The sequence below is a fragment of the Myotis myotis genome, unplaced genomic scaffold (genome assembly GCF_014108235.1).
Source record: "Myotis myotis isolate mMyoMyo1 unplaced genomic scaffold, mMyoMyo1.p scaffold_m19_p_8, whole genome shotgun sequence".
Lineage (NCBI taxonomy): Eukaryota > Metazoa > Chordata > Mammalia > Chiroptera > Vespertilionidae > Myotis > Myotis myotis.
The window spans coordinates 65,086,131-65,109,879 of NW_023416390.1; the positions used below are offsets into that span (position 1 = coordinate 65,086,131).

Here is a 23,749-nt window from a genome sequence, read left to right on the forward strand (position 1 = left end):
TTCTCAACAGAAACTTTGCCGCCAGAAGGGAGTGGCAAGAAATATTCAAAGTGATGAATACCAAGAACCTACAACCAAGACTACTTTATCCAGCAAAGCTATCATTCAGAATTGAAGGTCAGATAAAGAGCTTCACAGATAAGAAAAAGCTAAAGGAGTTCATCACCACCAAACCAGTATTATATGAAATGCTGAAAGGTATCCTTTAAGAAGAGGAAGAGGAAGAAAAAGGTAAAGATACAAATTATGAACAACAAATACACATCTATCAACAAATGAATCTAAAAATCAAGTGAATAAATAATCTGATGAACAGAATAAACTGGTGAATATAATAGAATCAGGGACATAGAAAGGGAGTGGACTCCCTATTCTTGGCGGGTTTCGAAAGGGGTGTGGGGGATGTGGGAAGAGACTGAACAAAAATCGTATACCTATGGATGAGGACAGTGGGGGGAATGAGGGTGGAGGGTGGGGTGGGAACCGGGTGGAGGGGAGCTATGGGGGGAAAAAGAGGAACAACTTTAATAATCTGAACAATAAAGATTTAATTAAAATAAATAAATAAATAAATAAATAAATAAATAAATAAATAAATAAAATGTCAGCAACACAGCAGTAAATATAAACATGAAGCAGATTATTATTATAGATCACACAGGGAGAAGAAAGGGTATAATAATTAACTGCAGCAGTGTTTGACTCTATTCTGCGCAGTGAGAAAACCTGACGTCATTTTCAAGTTCCACCATTTCTTCTTTTCAGTCGTGTCAAGTTTCTAAACTCTCTAAATCTCTGTTTTCTGGCTAAGGAAAAGAAAATAGGATTCTACTGAGTCTCTTATTTACCTACTCCAGGACTTCTGTGAGGGTCAAAAGAGATGAGGCACAGGTAAATGCTTCACAGACATTTGGTTAAAGTGTAAAATGTTTGCACCTGGCTATAAAGCAAGTCATGTTCCTGGGCTGAAGAAACTCCAAGGAGGCTGGTTTCTAGGGAGAGGAAGCTAGGGTGTTTCCACGTGATGTCATTCCTTGGCACCCACAGCCACTGTTTAAGGGTGGGCTGGGCTGTGGGCCGCATTTTGTGCCATGGGGTCTCAGCAGCATTGGCTGTGATTTGGTGGGCTGTTGCTCCAGGGTGGTGGCGGGGCCTGTGTCCCACCTGGGGGAAGTCAAGTGTTGCTTTGTTGATTCCAGGTCCGCTGTGCCATTTCTTTGTAAATGGCCAGTGCATGTCACGGCAGCTCCTGTATTGAACATCTGCCCCCCCGGTGGTCAGAGCACGACTGGTTGGATGGTTGGAGGGACATATTAGCCTTTTATATTGATACTAGAGGCCAGATGCATGAAATTTGTGCAAGAGTAGGCCTTTGGCTGCCTCGGCCCTCACAGCCCTGGCTTTGTCCAGAAGGTCTTCCGGACGGTCATTCCTTCGTTTGGCCGTTTGGTCAATTTGCATATTAAGCTTTTAGTATTATCCTATATAATAAAAGGGTAACATGCAAATGGACTGAACAGTGGAACAACCAGTTGCTATGACATACACTGACCACAAGGTGGCAGATGCTCAATGCAGGAGCTGCCCACAGCCTGTAGGCCCCAAGCACCTTGCCAGCCAACCTCTCAGTTCCTTCCCCTGGCCGGCAGGCTCCTATCGCCCAATGGGGAATGGGGAGCCAGGGGTGGGTGGCGGCAGGGGGCGGGGCTGGCTGCCTACAGCTGAGGAAGATGGCCCTGATCGTAGGCCAGGCTAGGGACCATATACATGCACAAATTTTGTGCGCTGGGCCTCTAGTAGATATATAAAAGCCTAAGCGACAATTACAACTGAATGACCGGAACGACCAGTCGACTGATTGCTATGATGTGCGCTGACCACTAGGGGGCAGATGCTCAACAAAGGAGCTGTCCCTTGGTGGTCAGTGCACTACCCCAGTGGGAGCACTGATCAGCCAGAAGCCAGGCTCACAGTTAACAAGCACACCTGTGGCAGCAAGAGCCTCTCCCACCACCGCGGCAGCGCTACCAAGCAGTGGCTGTGGCAGGCGCAGTGGGGCTCCTCCCCGGCTGCCTGCCACTTCAGTACTGCTATATCCCTTGGGGGGTTGTTGGGCTGCCGGGATCAGGCTGAAACCGGCTCTCCGACATCCCCTGAGGGGTACCGGATTGCAAGAGGGCACAGGCCAGGCTGAGGAACCCTGCTGTTCACAAATCCGTGCACCAGGCCTCTAGTATATAGATAACAAGGTTCCTTGTTTGTTATTAGGAACTGCATAGTATTTCATTCTGGATATCCCACAGTTTAACTTGTTCCATCATGAACACTCAAATTTGTCCATTTTTTTAAAAATATATTTTATTGATTTTTTAAATATATTTTATTGATTTTTTACAGAGAGGAAGGGAGAGAGATAGAGAGTTAGAAACATCGATGAGAGAGAATCATCTATCAGCTGCCTCCTGCACATCCCCCGCTGGGGATATGCCCGCAACCCAGGTACATGCCCTTGACCGGAATCGAACCTGGGACCTCTCAGTCCGCAGGCCGACGCTCTATCCACTGAGCCAAACCAGTTTCGGCTCAAATTTGTCCATTTTCTATTAAATATTGCAGTGAATAACTCTGTACATCATCTCTTTTCATAAAGGAAAAGACTGGTCAATAAATTCTAAGAATTAATTAAATCAATGGGAAAATTTTTTCCTAACTTTGACAGATACTGCCACTCACACTCCATATGAAAAGAGCAAGTGTATAATTCTACCAGAAACATCAAATAATGCATTCAGTATCCCCAAGACTATTATATCCACTTTTGGAATACTGGGAAATTCTGATAGTGACAGTGCTTTATTGTGACTTAAATCTGCTTTCCTATATTAGCAGTGAGGTGAGAATTACCATATTCTTAAGAGCCATTTGCATTCCTTTTTCTGTGAACAGTCTGTTCATGTCCCTCGTTATTTTTCCAACAGTATTATTAGTATTTTAACTTACCACTTTTTATCTTTTAATTATATTTTAGTATATAGCCACTCCTCTTTACTAAGAATAGCAAACTTTAAAAAAAAATATTTATAGTTTGTCTTTTTATTTTACTTGTGTGTGTTTTTTAAATGTGGTAAAGTTTATTAGTATTTTTTTTTATGGTTTCTAGATTTTTTTTCCTTCTTTTTAATTAAATCTATTGGAATGACATTGGCTAATAACATTATGTAGGTTTTAAACGTACAAGTCTATGAAACATCACCTACATATTGCATTGTGTGCCCACCACCAATGTCAAAATCATCTTCTGTCTCTTTATCCTTTACTACTTCTCTATCCCCTTTCTATCTGGTAACCACCATACTGTCGTCTGTGTCTATGAGTTTTTGTTAGTTTTTCTTGTTTGTTAATTTGTTACTTTTGCTTTTATATCCCAGAAGATCATATTGTTCTTTATTTTTTCTAAATGATTCATTTCACTAGCATATTTTCAAGATCTGTCCATGTTGTCATAAATGGCAGTATTTCATCTTCTATTATAGCTGAGTAATATTCCATTGTATATATGAACCATATCTTGACGCTTTGATTGTTTCCATGTCTTGGCCACCATGAATAAAGCTTCAATGAACATAGGCATGCATGTATCTTTTCAAATAGATGTTTCCAATTTTTCGGGTAGATACCCAGAAGACAGTTTGTGGGGCCATATGGTAACTCTATTCTTAATTTTTTGAGGAATCTCCATACTGTTTTCCATAGTGGCTGTAACAGTGTACATTCCCACCAGAAGTGAATGAGGGCTCCTTTTTCTTGGCATCCTCTCCAACACTTGTTATTACTTGTCTTGTTAATAATAGCCATCCCAACAGGTGTGAGGTGGTATCTCATTGTAGTTTTGATTTGCATTTCCCTAATAGCTAGTGAAATTGAGCATTTTTTTCATATATCTATTGGCCATTTGTATGTCTTCTTCGGAGAATTGTCTGTTCATGTCCTCAGCTCATTAAAAAATTGTTTTTTGTTTAATCCTCAACTGAGGATATGTTTTGTTTTGTTTTAATTGATTTTTAGAGAGAGAGGAAGGAGACAGAAACATTGATTGATAGTGCTCCACTCAACTGAGCCACCAGGCCAGGGCCTTTTTATACTGAATTGTTTATTTAGTGTTGAGTTGTGTGAATTCTGTATATTCTGGATATTAACACCTTGTCAGAGCTGTTGTTTGCAAATATCTTCACCCATTCAATTGGTTGCCTTTTTGTTTTGTTGGCAGTTTCTTTTGCTGGGCAGAAACTTTTTAGTTTGATATAGTCCCATTCATTTATTTTGCCTTTACTTTCCTTGCCCCTGAGGCAAAATTCATAAAATACTCTCAAAGACCAAAGTCCATCAGTTTAGTACCTATGTTTTCTTCCATGTAATTTATTGTTTCAGGTCTTATATTTAGGCCTTGGATCCATTTTGAGTTAATTTTTCTACATGGGGACAAACTGTAATATACTTTCATTCTTTCCCAGCACCATTTATTAAAGAAGTTTTCTTTTCTCCATTTTGTGTTTTTGGCTCCTTTGTTAAACATTTGCCCATAACTAGATTTTGTTTTGAAGTTATTTTCTATGCTAAAGTCAGAAGAAGAAAAAATCTTGTGTTTTTTTTTTTGAGTACCTCTATGGGTTTACATTTAAGTATCTGGTCTATTTCTAGATATTTGGTGAATGATGTGAGTATGCATTCAACTTGTCTTTACAGATAGCTAAGCAGTTGTCCCAATAACATGCATTAAATAACACACCTTTTCCCACAACTGTGAGATGCCATCCTCATCATTTTCAAGATTTCCTGCATTTATTAAGTCTATTGCTAGAGTTTATAATCCTGTTTATTCTATCATTTCACACCCAAGATAGTATTTTTCAATGAGGGTTCTGTAAGAGAATTAAACTCTAAAATTTTTATATGTGACTATTTTCTTAATTATCCCAAGGTTGGTACTTTTCTGATTATCCCAAGAATGGTACCAGGAAGTTAATTCATTACATACTTGGGGAATTAAACTCGATAAAAATGATTTGTGACTATTTTCTTGATTAGCTCAAGGATAGTAGTTTCCTGATTCTCTCAAGGATGGTACAGAGCTACTACCATTCTAGATACTTTCTAATAGAAAGTTAGTTCATTACACATTACATTACAGTACATGAAGTCACCATCCAAAGATATCATGTCTTAATCCCTGGAATCTGTAAATGTTACCTTATAAGAAAAATGGATCTTTCCAGATGTGATTAGAATTTTTAAATGGGGAAATAATCTTGGACTATCCAGGTGAGCCCTAAATGCAATTACAAGGGTCTTGTAAGAAAAAGCAGATACACACAGAAGGGGAGGAGGCAATGGGACCATGTAGCTCAAGACTGAAGTGATGTGGCCATAGCCAAAGCATGCTGGTAGCCATCAGAAGCTGGAAGAGGTGAGGAAAGGATTCTCCACAAACCCCCAGAGACTTTAGAGGGCGAGTGGCCCTGCCAACAGCTTGATTTTGGCCTAGTGACAACTTCTGGCATCTGGAACTGAGAGAATAAATATCTGTTGCATTAAGTCACCAAGTCTATGGTAATTTGATACAGCAGCTTTAGCAAATTAACACACAAAAAATATGACTAGGCTTACAGCACATACCCAAGTAATCAGCCTATGCATTATATGGCACCGGGGTTTAATTCATAGTTATTCTGGTATACTAGTACATGAAAGTTACCTATAGGGATACATTAATCTTGTGCCACAATATCTTATCTTATTATTCTTAGTAATTACTCAGTTAATTTTATTTTGGGTGGTGATTTCAAGTAGATAATCATGTTACTCACACAGGGGTTCTAACTTTACCTCTTTGATGTTTTAAAGAACTTCTAGTATTTTTCTCATCTGCTTCCCTTCACCACAATGTTAAATAATAGTCATGGCAGTGAGCATCTCTGCAATATTGCTGACTTTTGAGTAAATGCTTTCAGTGTTTCCTCGTTCTCCCCTTACCCCCAACCCTGCTTTACCTGCATTGAAATGATTGAAGAATAAAAGTTCCAAGTTTAGTGTGTTTTTAATTATTTTCCTTTGTATCTGCACTGTTGTAGCTTTATCAGTGTTGTGGCATGTTATTTGGTTTTTAAATATCCAAAATTGCCACACCTTCATTATGAATTGCACTTTTTGCATTTAAAAAGTATCTTTTTTACAGCAGCATAGTATTCCATTGAATAAATGTACCATAGCTTTTTCAATCTACTAATCTACCAATGTGCACTTGGGCTGTTTCCAGATCTTAGCTATTGTAAATAATGCTGCTATGAATGCATGGGTGCATATTTCTTACTAATATGGGGAGATAATCTTGGACTATCTCAGGATTTTTAGGATATATTCCTAGAGATGGGATCATTGGGTCAAATGGCAGTTCCATATTTAATTTTTTGAGAAAACTCCATACTGTTTGTCACAGTGGCTACACCAGTTTGCATTCCCACCAGCAATGTACTAGGATTCCCTTTTCTCCACATCCTCACCAGAACTTGTCGTTTATTGATTTGTTGATGGTAGCCATTGTGGCAGGTGTGAGCTAATACCTTATTGCAGTTTTTATTTGCATCTCTTTGATGATTAGTGAAGCTGAACATTTTTTCATATGTCTATTGGCCATCTGTATGTCCTCTTTGGAGAAGTGTCTACTCAGGTCCTTTGCCCATTTTTTAGTTGGACTGTTTGTCTTTCTGGTGCTGAGTTGTATAACTTCTTTATATATTTTGGAAATTAACCCCTTATCAGATGTGTCATTGGTAAATATGTTCTCCCATTCATTCGGTTCCCTTTTCATTTTATTGATGGTTTCTTTTACTGTACAGAAACTTTATAGTTTGATGTAGTCCCATTTCTTTATTTTTTCTTTGCTCTAGGATATGTATCAGCAAAAATACTGCTACATAAGATATCTGAAATTATACTGCTTATGTTTCTTATAGGATTTTTATGGTTTCCCAATTTACATTTAAGTCTTTAATCCATTTTTAGTTTATTCTTGTGTATGATGTACCAGTAAGTTGCTGGTCTGGTTTCATTTTCTTGAATGTACCTGTCCAGTTTTCCCAACACTACTGATTGAAGAAACTGTCTTTACTCTATTAAATGCTCTTGCCTCCTTTGTTAGACATTATTTGACCATAAAGGCATAGGTTGATTTCTGGGCCCTCTGTTCTGTTCCATTGATCTATATGCCTATTCTTGTGCCAGTACGAGGCTGTTTTGATTACAATGGCTTTGTAGTATAGTTTGATATCTGATATTGTAATCCCTCCAAGTTTGTTCTTTCTGAAGAATGCTGAGGCCATCTCGGGTCTTTTTGGTTCCATATAAATTTTTGGAATATTAAAAAGAAGGAAGTCTTACTCTTTGCGACAGCACAGATGGCCCTGGAGATTATTATGCCAAGCAAAATAAGCCAGTCAGAGAAAGGTAAATATTACATGATCTCACTTATTTGTGCAATCTAATGAGCGAAATAAACTGACAAATAGGACCAGAGGCATGGATACATGGAACAGACTAACAGATCTCAAAAACGGGGGAGGGGGAACTAGAAGTAATTAACCAAAGGACATAAATGCATATATGCATAGGGTATGGACACAGACAATAACACGGCAAAGGCCTGGGAGAGCGGCGAGGATTGGGGGGGGGGAATGGGGGACATCTGTAACAGTGTCAACAATAAAAGTTTTCATCTCATTTGATGTTTATGGGGACTGATTCCTTTGTTCTGATGTATTTTGCTTGCCTTTATCTGGCTTAATTTTTATCCTTTAGTTTTCAACATTTCTAAAACACTTTAGTTCTGTTTTTTGAATATATCAGAGAATAGATATTGCCCTATGATTTAGTTGGAAATTCACTTTTAATAAATAACACATGAGTTAAGCCCATTTACATTAATTTTTCTGTTGATTGATCCCTTTCAATACAATGTTAAATGATAATTTTGACAGTGGGCATCTAATAGAATTGGTCTTCATTCTGTTATTAATTTAACTTGTTTTCTGGATTTTTTTTAAAGGAAATATTTTACTAGTAGATTTTACCTCATATTTCTCCATATGTAGTTTCTCTGTGTGTATCTTTGTTCCAGTAACTGTGTTTATAACTCTGTGCAACTTTGTATTCATAAATCGCATTATGTAATTTAATTTTTTTAAATTTCTGTATTCAAGATATATTAGCTTCAATAAGCAATTATGATATTAGCATATTTTCTATTATTCTTTCCTGCTTACTTTCCTTATCATATTTCAGTTAATATTTTTCAGTGTTTTTCTAAGTCCTGTTAAATTTGCTTGTTATTTTTATTATTTGCAACTTTAATTGACAGTTTTTGACTTTTAAGTATTAAAGAAGATATAAAAAATCTTATAAATACAAAAATCTGGTGAAAAGGAGAGGAAAATAGGTCCAGGTAGTGTATAATTTCTATTTTTAGGGATACAGTATTCACATTTTTGTTCTTTAATTCTAATTCCCGTATTTGTTTTCATCTTGTTTTACAACTAAATCCTCTCAATGCTCACTGATCAACCTTTGGTGGTGTTTCCCGTTATTTTCATCTGAATGGCAGTAATTTTCTAGGAATTTTTTTCAAGAAGGGCACACCTGAAATAATATTCTCTAAGTTCAAAACTGTCTGAAGTTTTTATGCCTGAAGACAGCTTTACTGAATTTAAAATACAATTTTAAAAACTCTATTTTTTCTCAAAGATCCTGCAGATGTTAGTCCATTGTCAGCTGGCTCTAAATGTTGATGTGGATAAATCAGAGACGAGACTGACTATTTTCCCCCTCTTATGTGTGAGTTAATCGTTATTTCTTCATGTTTAAAAATCTAGTAACTTCATGAGGATATGTCTCAGTATTGACAGTTCTAAACTCATTTTTCTTGGCCCGTGGAGTGTCCTATTAAAATATGGATTCAAATCGTCTCCTATATTATCAAAAAGTTATTAAATTTCAACTTTAAATATTTATTCTTTTATATTATTTTAAGTTTTTATAGTGTCTCTATCTCAATTTATATATCTTACACATACATAAAAGTTTTCTAATTGTTTTGTTCTTTCTTTGGTTTATTGCATTCATTTTTATCTTTTATATTCCTTAAGTTCCTTTCCATAATTTCCAGTCTCTCTTGAGCTCTTTCCAATTTCACCTTTGAAATAAATACTTCTTTCCTAAGTTTGGCCCACTCATAATTTGTCTTCTCCATTGTTTTATGTCTTTCCCAGAGTTCTTGCTTTCTGGATCATGAATTTGGCTCCTAGAGCTGATTGCTTTATTTACTTTTTCTCTTCTCTTTCTGCTTGTGTCCTTCCATCTGTCCAGTTGTGTTTCCCTCCAAAGGAAGAAACACATACAATATATTTGTAGTAATATTAGGATTCAGATATAATCCCTAAACTGTAAAATAGTAAAAGCAGCTGAAACCTGGCAGGAGCTACATGAGAGTAAGTGAAGAAAAGCAGTCTTGGAGAAATGCAGTTGTAAAAGAGCCCACAGTGTGAATACCAGAAAACCAGGGCAAAAAATATGCCCTGAAGGTATATAACACACCCTAAGTTGCTACAGGCCTTTTTTGTAATCACAGATATAGGTACAGAGGTGAGTTGAGTTGTCAGCAGAACCTACTAGACTCAGATTTAGGAAGTAGAAAAGATGGGGGAGGGAGGTTACACAAAGAATACGCAACAAGCAACTTCTATAGGAAGCATTTTGTGTCTATGGCAGCAGAGAAACAAGTTTGTGAAGACTGGCAAACCTGGAACAATACTCTGTACTCTTCCTTACCTTCAGTCTCCCTATAACACACACACACACACACACACACACACACACACACACACACACCTCTTAAAAATAGTTAGCCAGGTAAAAAGTATTATTTCCAGTCATAAGTAATAACAAAGAAAAGAGTACAGCACTGGTAACAAAGATACTCTAGAAAAGATGATGAAGAGAATAGCAAAACACAGTAACAGGCAGCAATTGATCACTAGAAATATGTCACCATAGAGCAAAGGAGAGATTGAGAAATGAAATGTTCTCTTGTATTTGTTAGCCATTAGCATTTCGTTTTTGATAAAATGCATTTTCATGTCTTTTATACAAATGAGTTGTCTTTTCCATATTGAATTGTTAGCACTCTGCCTATTAAATAATCAGCATCTTCTTTGTTATAGCGACTAAATATTAATTCTTAGATTTTTAAATGCCTTTTAATTTAATTTCTGGATTTTTCTAGTTGTTAAAAAATGTGGAGTAAAAATTGTCAATCTGTTATTTTATGACTTTTAAATGACTGTTTTTCAAACAAGACACTAAGTTATCAGAAAATATATTTTCTGAAGATGTTTTAATTTCATAAATCACATCAATCCTATGTTCAAAACCCCACCAATGGCTTCTTGTCACAGTTAAATAAAACCTGCATTTTAAATTCGTCAATATGACCTCTAAGCCCTACATATCTGGCCCTGCTCTCTCTTAAGCCTTATTTCAAACCACTGTTTTCCTCACTTTCTCCATACCCATACTTTCTCCACATATACTTTCTGGCTATGCCTCAAACACGTAATTCTTGCTGACCCAGCAGCCTTTTCAATTGCAGTTCCATTTTGCGGCAAGGACCCCTCCTCCTTCAGACACAGCTCCCGCCTACACTATTTAGGAGGTTTCTGCTTAAATCATTTCCTCAGATAAGTCTTCAGTAACCACCTTATCTAAAATAACACTCCCAAGCTCTCCATTACCCTTGTCTACTTACTATATTTTACATTTCTTTATAGACCATGTCGCCTTTTGAAATTATGTTATTTAATTATTTACATGCTTATTGTTTGTCTCCCACAATAGGTAATAAGCTCCATGAGGCAGGGACTTTGTGTCCTTCACTGCTTATGACAGCTCCCACAATACTCTCCAGCAAACAGTTGGTGCATGAATATTTTTTGTTTTGGTTTTTTTTTGGAAGATTTTTAAAAAATCCTCATCTGAGGACATTTTTCCATTGATCTTTAGAGAGAGAGTGAAAGTGAGGGAAGAGGGGGAGGGGGAGAGAGAGAAAAACACTGATATGAGAGATACACATCAACTGGTTGCCTCCTGCATGGGCCCCAACAGGGGTCAGGGATGGAACCTGCAGCTGAGGTACCTGCCCTTAACTTGGAATCGAACCTGCTGACTCTTCAGCAGGCTGATGCTCTACCACTGACCCAAACGGGCTGGGCACATAAATGTATTTTTTAAATACATCGATGAATAAATATTTCCAATATTAAAAAATGTTTTGAAATGTTAGAAATATTAATGTTTATTGCATGTAAAAAAAATTTCTGGTCAGGCAAAAGCCTGGGTTGCAGGTTCGATCCCCAACAGGGGGCGTGAAGGAGGCAACTGATAAATGATTTTCTCTCATCATTGATGTTTCTATCTCTCTCTCCCTCTCTGAAATATATATATTTCTAAGCTTGGGATAGTGATTTCCAAATTGTAGCTTTAAAGTTTGCCTAATGATATAACACAGGATGTCAGTAAGGCAGGTTCAGTGAATACACACATTTCTTGGATTGGCATGGCACTTAATGCTGTGCTTGCTTCCATCTGTGACATACCAACATTCCTGGTAAGATTAGGAGGAATGGGCAACTGCAAAGGCCCAGGAGCTGAAAGAGCTGGTCTGTTTATAAGCAGCAAGGAGGCCAGAGTGGACAGAGCAAAGGGAAGGAGGAGAGTGATAGGAAATAGATTGAGTAGGGTTCAGATCTCCCAGGTCATGGTAGGACATGGACTTTTATTCCAAATGTGATCAAAATACATAGAAGAATTTTGAGCAGGGAAGTGACATTAAAAAAAAGTTTTAAAGTAGCTTTTAAAAACTGCCTCTATTAGGGAAAATAAAACATATGACAACAAACTAGTTACATCTAAAGAGTTCTTTAGAAGTTCGTGCCTTTAAAGATTTTCTTTATGATGTGCTAAGTATTTTCAGAGCTCATGAGTACATGTAGCACATGTCATTTCTTCTGTGCTGAAACCAGATTATATTTCTGTTGGAAAACAATTTAAGTTTAATTTACACTTGTCTCACATGTTACATTTATATAAAAATTGAGATTTATATCTACAAGCTCTTTTAGATAGTGTCCATATTAATGCAAAATTCCTGCATTATGATTTAGCTTCTAGTGCAGTTACACAATAAATATGTACATTACATAATACATTAGAAAATTTAATGGTATGGGAAATAAAGCAATCAAGGTAAGGTAGAAGAGGATTGCAATTTAAAACAGAATGGTCAGATAGGCCTTACTGAGGAGGTGACATTTAAGCAAATGTTTGAAGAAGGTAAGGAAACTATTAATGTAGTCATAAGAATGCATTTCAGGCTTAGAAGGCAATTCTAGAAGAGGTTCAAAATATTAAGAAATGTTAGAATCATAGGATAAACAAATATACAATCTCACAAGATATTGGATGATTTAAAATCCATTCAGATGTCATGATATATTTAATAGTCAACTTGATAGTCAAATTGTTATGGTCATAATTAGCTAGATATTAATATTAATAAGAAGAGAGCAAAGGGGAGGCCAGACATAAGCATGGTCACCTGGGCAGCTTCACAAGGGAACCACTGGTTTATTTCCTGCTGGTCCTCGGGGGAAGGGATCGAAAAAATGGGGAGATGGGCGCATGCTCAGTGAAACTGGGGTGAATAGGGAAGGTGCTGTCTGTTAGTCCATGAGGAACAATAGATTGCCTAGGGGGTGGACTCCATCAGAACCATGAGAAATCTTGGAAAGTTAAAATACCCGTACAAAGAGTTCCCTTGCTCTTGCTCTCTTGTTCACTCTTGCTCTGAGAGCAGCACTTGCTTGTGGGCTTCCTGTTCTCTCTCCATAGCATGTAGCCTTAAGCGGCTGCCTAGTCCCCACACGCAATGGACTGCATCTGGGAATACAAGTTAAGCTAGTCAGGTGCTGGACTGGATTGTAATATGGAACAGAAGTTCTGGGCAGTGGCCTTAATTCTGACCTTGCTGAAGATAAGATTGGTCTTTTTCCATGGTGGGATGGATAGAAAGGGGACCTTGCAGGGGAACCCCCTTAAATTTACAGCATCGATAAAGCTTTCCATGAAACCTCATCCTCCCATGAGGGCCTCAGGAAATTCTTTTCCTTGCAGCACCCCAAGAACTCCACTTCCACTGATAACATACTCATTTAATCATACTTTGTATTCTGCATATGATTATCTTTTCTTGATTTTTTTGTATAATATTCAGAAATGTTACAGAAAAATTTATCAATAAAGAAATCCATAGAACCTATACTAATAATAAACATGATACTCTATCCACTGAGCCAAACCGGCTAGGGCAAACCTTTCCACTTTTAACATAGTAGTCCATTTATTTTATATGTCTTTCTCTTAAGTGTCACAACTAAAGGCATTGAAATGATTAAATGTATTATGAAAATCACCATCAAAAGCCTGTCCCACTATTTTCCTTTGCAATGGTTAGTTTTCTGATTCACCTTAGATAGGCTGTATTACAGTTATTTAGTTAAGCACTAATTTAGGTGTTGCTGTGAATGTATTTCATAGAATTTTTCAAACAGCTGATAACATCTATGATCCATTGACTTTAAATAAAAACGATTATCTTTCATAATCTGGGTTAGCCTCATCCAATCAGTTGAAAAGCCTTAAGAGCAAAGCTGAGATTTTCCTGAAGAAATTCTGCCTCAGGGCTGAAGCATCAGTGCCAGCCTGAGTTTCAGTCTGCCAGCCTGCCCTACAAATTTCATACTTGAGAGACCACAACTGTAAAGCTAATTTCTTGAAATGAATGTCATTACACACAAGAATATGTGTGTGAGCACCCACGCACGCCCACAAACACACCCATTCATGCACATATATATTCCTTACTGCAGACCTGTGACTGATATAGTCCTCTGACTAAATTAGAAGCTACTTGATAGGCACCATGTCTTATTATGATTCCTGCATCTAATATAGTTCATAGCATAGTGCTTTCCTGAAAGAAAACATAAAATCATAGAAGAACGTATTAATTCTATCAGTAGCTGGGAGGTAATTTTATTATTAAACAGTAGAAAAAATTTTAAAACTTTAAAAAACTGTATACAACAAAATCAAAAGATTAAAAAAAGAAAATGATCATGAAATATAATAAAGTTTTTATGTCAAATATATATGATGAAATGACAAAAACATGAAATCATTACAACTTTTCTGTATGAGAAAATCTAAACTTACTCAGCATTGAGTATTTCAAATAAAATATAAAACACCCAGTCAAGTGCTGTATGTGCATTACTAGTGGTCCAGTGAACGAATTCGTGCACATTGAAAGAAAATTAATTAGAAGAAATATTTTAATATCACTATTCGCCCTTTCTCTATAAGTGTCAACCAAATTCACAATCGACAATGACAGGTGGAAACACATGTGTGCAATTGGCGCCAGTGAGAGCTTTATATATATAGATAAACTTGCTTAATTAGACCTGCTTTCTGATGTAGCTAAACTTTTTCCAGCCCAGTGACGCACCCCAATTCTCTTTCAGGTAATTGTCAGTAACACAGCATTAAATATAAACATGAAGCAGGTTATTATTGTAGATCACACAGGGAGAACAAAGGGTAAAATATTTAACTGCAGCAGTGTTTGACTCTATTCTGTGCATTGAGAAAACCTGAAGTCATTTTCAAGTTCCACCATTTCTTACTTTTCAGTTGGATCAAGTTTCTAAACCTCCATTTTCCGGCTAATGAAAAGAAAATAGGATTCCATCTAGTCTCCTATCTACCTACTCCAGGACTTCTGTGAGGATCAAATGAGATGAGGCACGGGAAAATGCTTCACAGACATTTGGTTAAAGTGTCAAATGTTTGCACCTGGCTGTAAAGCAAGTCGTGTTCCTGGGATGAAGGAACTCCAAGGAGGCTAGTCACTAGGGAGAGGAAGCTGGGCACTGCTATGTGATGTCATTACCCAGTACCCACAGACATCATTTCCAGGCTGGGCTGGGCTGTGGGCTGCATTTTGTACCATGGGGTCTCGGCAGCATTGGCTAGGATTTGGTGGGCTGTGGCTCTGGGGTGGTGGCGGGGTCTGTGTCCCACTTGGGGAAAGCTGAGTGTTGCTTTGTGGGCACCAGGTCCGCAGTGCTCTTTCTCTGTAAATGGCCAGTGCATGTCATGGCAGCTCCTGTGTTCAGCATCTGCCCCCTGGTGGTCAGTGCGGGTCATAGAGACTGGTTAGACAGTTGGACACTTAGCATATTAGCCTTTTATATATATAGATTATATATATATATATATATATATATATATATATATATATTATTTACTTCTTTTTAAAAAACTTATCTTTATTGTTGAAAGTATTACAGATAAGATATCCCCTTTTCCCCCCCCATTGGCTCCCTCCACCCTGCATTGGCTCCCCACCCCAAGACCTTCACAGAACTATAGTCTGTGTCCATGGGTAATGCATATATGCATGTAAGTTTTTTGCTTTACCCCTCCCTCTCCCCCTTTTCCCCTTCCTTCTGAGATTCCTCAGTGTGTTCCACACTTCCATGTCTCTGGATCTATTTTGTTCATCAGTTTATTTTGTTCATTAGATTCCACATATAAGTGAGATCCTGAGATACTTGTCTTTCTCTCACTGGCTTATTTCGCTTAGCATAATACTCTCCCAGTCCCTCCAGGCTATCTCAAAGGCAAGAGATCAACTCGAGATAGGTAATATTCAGTTCCTCATTTTATGGATGAGGCCAAGCACAGAGACATTGAGAAACAAAGATAGGTATTTAATGGTGGAGCTGTCATGAGACCATGAGGACCCAGGCAAATGTAGTATTAACCATGGAGGAAACAATACATTAAAAAAAAAGGCCAATTAAAAAGATTTGGCGTTGTTCATTCTTGGTATAAATTATAGAAATACAAACTCAAACAACTGTGTATTGCGACTTTACATTTTAGCAATTAAAAAAAAGAAAAAATGTTAAAACCTATGAAGTATTTGAAGAAAAAGATACAATTTATTGATTATGATAATGTAAAATGCTTTAATTTCTTAGAAGTTAATGTAGGCAGTCATTAGAAATTGTAGCTGTCATAGCATAGTAATTGTACTCCAAAGAATAGAGTCTGTGGAAATAACTAAAAGAGAAAGCAAGTCTTTTGGTTTTTTGTGTTTTTTTTCTACCAAAACACATGTAATAGCAAAATGTTGTAAATAACCTAAATGCTCAAGCACAGAAGAATGAAGAGGAGCATGATGGTTTATTAATAGAATACATAGGCATTAAAATGATGATTTTGGAGAAGTATTCTCAAATGATGACACATGAGATGCTCTATGCAAAACACATAGGCTATCTATGATCTTCTTGGAGAGTAACTATGATCTTCTTGGAAAGTATCACATGTTAGCGCACTGAAAGCTTTCCCGTAGCAGAGAAATTTCTTATGCTGTTCAATAAGTATTTTCTAAACTTACTTTAAAACAGAACCTTTTTGTACCAGCTATTTATTGCTACATAGCAAACACCACAGGTTCAGGCAGTGTTCAGAAGAGATAGCTAGCCTCTGCTCTACTTGGTGCAAGCTGGGGCAACTCGAAGGCCTTGGACTAGAATTATCTGAAAATTGCTCAGTCACATGCCTGGTGTGGTGGTAGCCTCCTCATTTTGCCTGGCCTTCCTCAAAATATGGGGGTTTGAGTTCTAAGGGCAAGCATCTCAAGAGATAGAGATTCATATAGAGCCCTTATATCTTTAATGACTAAGTTTCTGAAGATATCTAGTGTCACTTCCACTACTCATCAAGGCAGCCAGATTTCAGGGAAAGGGGAAAGAGATTACGCCTCTGGATGACAGAGTAAAAAGATTTTGGAAGAGTATGTGGGAATAGAAATATGTCTTTGGCCAGTTTTGCCAAATATAATCTGTCACATATTTTTTTTCATGTAATAACTATTAATTTCTAAAGTTTGGTAAATGTTGATGGAGGTACTTCAAAAGCTATATATAAAATATCAGAGGCCTGGTGCAGAATTCATGCATGGGCGGGGTCTGGCCAGCCTGCTCCGATTGGCCCCAATCGGGTCTGGGCCAGCCAGGGGGAGGGGCTGTGGGTGGTTGGCCAGTCAGCTCCACCCCTGATCAGGGTAAAGGGGCCGATCAGGGCCGAAGTACATGTCAGAGCAACCAGTTGGAGCTCCAGTTGCGCAATCGGTTAGCGCGCGGTACTTATAAGACAGTGCAAGGCGGAGCAACCAGTAATTCCGGTCGTTCTGGTGTTCCAGTCGCTTGGCTTTTATATATGTAGATATCCTATGTAATAAAAGCCCAGTGACCATAACTGTGTAACGACCAGAACGACAGGCGGCCTAGTCACTATGATGCGCACTGACCACTAGGGGCCAGATGCTCAACGCAGGAGTAGGGATAGGGGGGTGTAGTGAGGCCTGGAGATGCATGCTATGGTCCTGGGATCCCAGGAACTGCAAGCTCAGAGCTTCCTTTCCAACAACAAAAAAAATAAATTGAAAAAAAAAGTGGCCTATACTGCCACCCTGGAAAGAACAGTGCCAGGAGGGAAAGGCCTCCCCAGGCCCCGCCTGGCCTGGCTTGCGTGCCATGGGCTCGCAGGGACTCACTGGCGATGTACAGGAAGTGCAGCCCCTCCGACTCCAAAGCCAGTGGCAACAACAGCTGCTCCCAGTACAGCTCCATGGCAGATGCAGTGCTGCCAGGACACCTCAGCTCTGACTTCCAGCCTCTGGCTTTCTGCCTGCCCCTTCCTATACCACATAGGCTTGGGGGCGTGGCTTCGGCCTCCCCGGCCAATAGCGCCATGTCAGCTCCAGCTTTCAGCTTCTGGCTTCCTGCTCCCCCTCACCCCTTTGCATAATTATGTGTGCTTGGGGGCGTGTCTTCGCCCCCCCCTCCCCTGCACCAGCCAATAGCACCGCAGTTAAACCAGAGAGTGGTAGGACACAGCTACCAGCGCTGGCTGGGCATTGATTTGGCCATGTGACTGATGTCCATGTGCAGTTACACTGCATGTTTACATTTGTAGGGAAGCAGGGTAGCCTGTTCCTGCTGCCCGCATCACCTTCTAGGCTAAGAAAGGCCTGCTGATCTCTGTGTTTCTCCTCCCGTCCAGAATCAATACCTCTTGGGAATGATCCCAGCAATGGCCCTAACACACACTCAGTGTCACTAGCATAGACATTCCCAGTCATTACAGCCTGTTCCTCACCCCGCAGTGCCCTGCTCCACCCACTGCCACTCCTCACCTGTCACCCCCTGAGGGCCACCTTACGTTATCCTATCTGAAATGTGAGCAAGATCTCAAATGCCCCCCTGTTAATAGCTCCCTTGCCCTACCTTTCTTCCTCTAAAAACCTTGCATTTTAAAAATATATATTTGATTGATTTCGGAGAGGGAAATAGAGAAATATCAATGATGATAGAGAATCATTGACTGGCTGCCTCCTGCATGTTCCAAATTGGGGATCGAAACCTTCCCTGGCCACTCCCCCTCTCTTCCCCCCAGCCAGCAGGCCCCCGGTGGCAGCGTGGCACTAAGGGAAGGAGTGGGGGTGGTAGGGAACCATGGGGTGGTAGGGCACTGAGGGCAGCGTCAGCATCTGGCATCTGTTCCTTTTGCACCCGGCCCAGCCATCATCACCTCCTCTCCCGACCCCACCAGGGCCTTCGGGCCCTGATGGGCCTGGCCCTGATCAGCCCTGATCTCCTGCCAGGCCTAGGGACCCCACCCATGCACGAATTTTATGCACTGGGCTAGTTATATATATAAAATATATACATATGTATATTTTTTTCACACACACACCATTTGGCCAAGGAAAAAAATCTCCTTTGTTTGACACAGTAAAGTAGTCCCAATTACTGCAGATCAATGAGGCAAAGCCATTCATATTTATATGAAACAACAATAGGACCCAGAGCTTACTCTAGCTCACATATGTCCATTGACCACTTAGGTTACCAGACTATCTACCTCATTGCATTTCAAAAGAAACATCAAGTTTTCTTGATACTAAATCTTGTATATATTAGTGATGAAAAAAATCTTAATGTGACTTACAAGAAATCTACACAAATAAATACATATTTTTTTTTGCTAAACACAATTCTGGTTAATAAAGCTTATCTAAGGGGATTGATTCTTTTAATAACAATGTCTTCTTGAATTTTCTTTCTCATGAAAGCCTTTTTCAGAATGTTTTCCTCATGTAGTTACAGGGACAATATAAAGCAGAGAGAAAGTATTTTTTAATGGTGGTGCAAACACATTTTTAAATAGCTATTCCTAATTACCTTAAGGCAACATAAATGAAGGCAAAGTGAAAAGATCTAACGTTCATGGAAATGTAAAGGTCAGTGAGAATGAAAAATTATTTCCTATACATCCTTTCTCAAGAATCCCCCAGAGGGCTGGGCTGGCTCCACAAAAATGAGAAAGCAAAACCTTAAGAAAAGGTTTAAGCAACAGGAAGAGAAAAAGGAAATCCCATAAAAGATTAGGAAGACAGATCCGAGAATGATACCTGTCCATTAGAGATAAGGGATAGCAGCCAGGCCATATTTCAATAAGGTGATTCAAGAAGTTAAAGGCTGTCATCATCAAGACTCCTCACTGGCTATTTTAATGGTCTCTCTCTCTCTCTCTTTCTTTCTCTCCTGAACTTGATCAGTCTAGCAAGAGATTTATTAATTTTATTGGTATTTTCAAACAACCACCTTTTGCTTTCACTGATTTTCTCTATCTTTTGGTATTTCCTAAGTACTGATTTCTGCTTTTATATTATTTCCTTGTTTCTAGTCACTAATGGATTTGCTTTTGCTTCTCTTAAAATGATAAATTTCTCTCTTAGCACTGCTTAACATACATTCCACAAATTTTGATATGTTGTGTTTTATCATTCAGTTTAAAATATTTTCCAATGTCCCTTATGATTTCTAATTGACTCATAGGTTATTTAGAAGTATAGTGCTTAATTACTAAATATTTGGGACTTTTTTCACATTATTTTCTTTTTAGTTTAATACTTAATTCTGTTTTCTATAGAGAACCTACTCTGGATGACTTCAATCTTTTAAAATTACTGGGACTTGTGTTATGACCCAGCATATGGTCTATCATGGAGAATGTTCCCATAGTGGTGAAGAATGTAAATTCTGCTGTTATTGAATATATGTTCTATAAATGGCAATTAGGTCAGGTTGGATTTTATAGTTGTTCAAGGTTTGTTTACTAACTGATTTCTGCCTACATTTTTGAACAATTGTTGAGAAAGGAAAGTTGAAATACCTAATTATAACTGTGGATTTGTCTAGTTCTCCTTGCAACTCTATTGCTTTTTGCTTCATATATTTTAAAGATCCTAAAAGACCCTAAAAACCAGTTACATTAGGCCTGTCTGGTGTGGTTCAGTGGTTGAGCATCAACCCATGAACCAAGAGGTCACCTATTCTAGGTCAGGGCACATGCTGGGGTTACAGGCTCAATCTTCAGCAGGGAACATGCAGGAGGTAGTAGATCAGTGAATGTTTCTTTCTTATCAATGTTTCTATCTCTCTATCCTTCTCCCTTCCTCTCTCTCTAAAATCAATAAAAACATATTTTTTTAAAAAGAAAATAAATAAAAAATATAAATAAGTGCTTTGTATGGACCAGTGATGACAGTGTGCCATGGACTGAGGAGAATGATTTACTCTGTTTTCTATGCAAAAGGTTCATTAAAGAAAAAAAAGATTCCATTTTCTTTTCCTAAATCAGAAGGCTCCATTTTAGACTGTGGAGATGAACAAACTATAAAAATAACTGTGTAATTATTATTATTCAGGAAACAACTGAATAGCTGTCCAAGTAACCAACTCACCATATATAACTATACAAATGAATTAAAAATAAGTAATATTTATATCATTTATATTTTCAAGAGAAGTCATTTCTGACAATAATAGTCATCACAGAAAACTAGCAAAATCGCTAAGCTGCTAACTACAAATTAGGGAGAAAAAATAGATTCTAAGTACTTGCATTCTAAAAGAATAAAGAAACAGAAAAAAGGGGAAAAAAAAATTCCCCTACCAAAGGCTATAAACTGTTTTATTTGGCTCACACAGTGGCAAAAGTGGATTTTTCACTGTCAAATATTATGCTGATATTGGAAAATTAGAACTTTTCAAAATCTGTATTTCTGGTTTCTTTCAAAAAAAATCATAAAATATGATTTGACTGGTCTCTTATTTCCACTGAGAAAGAATTAAAGAGCTGAACAGAGGTGCCCCATTTACAGGCCACGTACTCTCCAAGGTTCCATTGTGCCATCTGACGTGCAACATTATTTGTATTTTGTATCCTTCATATGTCACTCAAAATTTTACCAAAATGTTTTTAAAAATTTGCTTAGTAATGCAAGCATGTTATTACCAGAGGCATGAACAGAACATGCTAAGTAAAAGGATATGCTCGTTCAAGACAAATCTTTGGGGACACAAGAAATAGTGACAAAAGATTTGGTATTCAGGGGCAATACTGTATTTGAAACTATGACAGGGTTTTTGGAGGGTTAAAGAACAAGTTCTTAACATGGTTAAAGAACAGATTAATGAATACATTTTAAAAAGTGCAGTGAATAGTAGTTTTTGTTAATTATTGTTTCAAGTATAACTCTATGGACTGAGTTGTGCTCACAAAGCTAATAGAAGCTACTTCTTCATTCTTTTTAATGGATTTGCTCTCTTCCATGATAATGTACCAATTTTATCAACTGCCTGTGGTAAATAAAATCTGATACTTCCTGTCAAGATGGTGTTAGGGCATAAAAATGTGTGTCTGAATACGAATAAAAGTGGTTGTCAGGTCATTTAGACAGGGCCAGTAATAAAAAGTAAGCAAGTTTAGCAAGTCAAATTAAAATCTGGCAACCTTAACCATTTAAATGAGATTATTTATGAGGCTATAGTTATTACTTACCTTGAGTGTTTATCTTTTAAAGATGTTTTCTGTAAACCATATAACCTTCAATATCTACTGCCCACATGCAGAAACTGATATTCTCAATAAACATCTAAAAGAGAAACATAAGAAAATATCATAAATTTGAGTTTATACATATGGTCTCATTTATTTTAAATGTAAAAGCAGATCTTGAAATTATTCTTTCTGACTTTCTTTAATGAGTTTGGACAAAGGGAGGTGTATAACAAAGGATGTGTTTTATGTAAATAAACTGTACTAATGATGAAATTTTCACATTAGAAGAATCAAAGGTCTGTGGAACATATATTGTAATCCATGTCATTAAGTTTAGCACTTTCTACAGTACTAAATTTATCTGGCTGCCTAGTTCCTACGAACATTTTTTAAAATATAATTTTAAACATATTGATTCTGATGTCCTACATGAACATAGCCACACTCCAGAAAATATTTTCCTTGTTCAAAATAGATAATGAAAAATAATTCTTGATTACATTTGAGTTGGTTATAAATGCCAAAAAATCATAAAAATCAACTGATTAAATATATCTGTCCCCATGAAAAGGTCAAAAGTTTATTCCTTATCAATTAAACTGCCCAATCAGTACTTTACTCAACCTAGTGAAACTTAGCAGAGATCTTAAAGAGAAATTGCCTCTAAAATGGAACTAAAATTAGCCAGAGTAAAATGTTCTTTGCTAAAAAAATTTGATTCTAATTTTCTTTGCTTTTTTTAAATGGGTCAGAGACAAGCAGTTAGGGAAAAGAGGATTTGGATCCTACAGTGTCATACTTTTAGTATGTGGTTTGGAGTACAATAGATTTCCAAGCCAAATATCAATAATTTTTGGATTAGCAGCATCATTCTTCTTTTTGGTCATTTGTATACATCCCTGTTGCTCAGTTGCAGCTGCACATTAAAACACTTGGAACTCTTGAAAATGTATCAAGATTCAGCCTATTCCTTAGGTATTTTGATTAATTTGTATGATGTGGGGCCTGGGCCCAGCTATTTTTAAAAAGCCTTAAGGACATATATTTGTTCTTAAGGTAAGAAATAATCTCACTGCAACTATTTACTTTCTATAGATTAATTAATAAAACACTAACTGTAAAAACAATACTACTGAAAACTACTGAAATACTTGCTAATCTGATTACTAAGTATTTAAAATGACTTCAATGCTTCCATGACACACACACACCTATCTCAACAACTCTAATATCTTAGATTACATGGATCCAAGCGTGACATAAATGGCAATTGCAGAGAATTCAACACTATAAGGACAAAAGGTACTACTTTAAAATGTAAATTCCCAGATTACATGCCCACAGATCCTGATTCAGAACAACTAGACTAAGGCCACAGTGTCTCTATTTTTAAAGACCAAGGTCTACAGTCCCAGTGAAACAGTGCTCTAAGTATTTATGAACACTGACTCCTAATTGACCTCATTAGTATTTATAAAAATACTTTTTGAGTTTTAGTCCAAGATTACATTTCTAATATTAAAAGATAATCATGAGACTCACTAGGTAAGAAATAACTTTAAACATACAATAAATAGAACTTCAGCAATAAATCAATGCA

General features: G+C 37.6%; 1 protein-coding gene across 1 annotated transcript in view; it reads right to left on the reverse strand.

Moving 5' to 3' along the window:
- MBD5 (methyl-CpG binding domain protein 5) overlaps window positions 1-23,749 on the reverse strand; it is a 409,514-nt gene that overhangs the window by 245,266 nt on the left and 140,499 nt on the right. The window contains exon 6 of the mRNA XM_036319644.1: window positions 22,150-22,243. The gene's annotated coding sequence lies outside the window, so the exon portion shown is untranslated. The remainder of the gene's footprint in view (window positions 1-22,149; window positions 22,244-23,749) is intronic.